This window comes from Nannobrachium achirus (assembly GCF_963921795.1).
Source record: "Nannobrachium achirus genome assembly, chromosome: 17".
Lineage (NCBI taxonomy): Eukaryota > Metazoa > Chordata > Actinopteri > Myctophiformes > Myctophidae > Nannobrachium > Nannobrachium achirus.
Window position 1 is genome coordinate 32329879 of NC_137824.1, and position 768 is coordinate 32330646.

The window sequence follows — 768 nt, forward strand, 5'->3', positions numbered from 1 at the left end:
TCTGACAACGTGACAAATGAGCCTGATCAATCCCTGAGGTAAACCACCACTGTCTGTAATTACTTAACAGTTTTAAACATCACAGGTAAAGCAAAAATCATCACTTTCCTTTGTGGCAACTCATATTTAGGAGCTATGGAGCTATGAGCACTGAACTTATGAACATGACTAATACTATGCAGAAACATCCACTATTGCAGCACATGTATCATTTCCCATTTTCCCCTACAAGAGGAGGGGGTAGTGATTCTTTCCGGAAAATCCACCAGATGTTCAGAGAAGAAGCCAGCTTGTCACCTCATGGATTGAAATAGCAGGACTGTGTCTGTCTGACTTGACTTGAAGTGTTTTCTGTAAAGAAGCCCTGTTTATTGGACATTTAGAATAAGTTCTAGTGTTCTCCTAGAGGTGGGTTCACTTTTCTTATACATCTATTGATTGATTGAATACTTTATTAGCAGTTGGCATATGAAAAGCACAGGAGAGGACAGTTCATTTCAGGCAAGGTCCAATAATAGGATTTAAACCCAAGAAAGCACAATGCAGTAACATTGAGGTCCCTTTGTCCCCAATTCATATATAATCAAATAATACGATTATAAAGGCATTTAGCAACGTAGATGTGACTGGTTAAACAAGGCTGACTTGCTGATTCTGAAATCTGGTGTATGGGTGGGGGGTTGGGGTGGTCGCTGCCTCGCTCAGCCCCGCCTCCCGCGCTACTCCGCGGCGTTCGTGCCAAGACGCACATAATGCACCCATTACCCA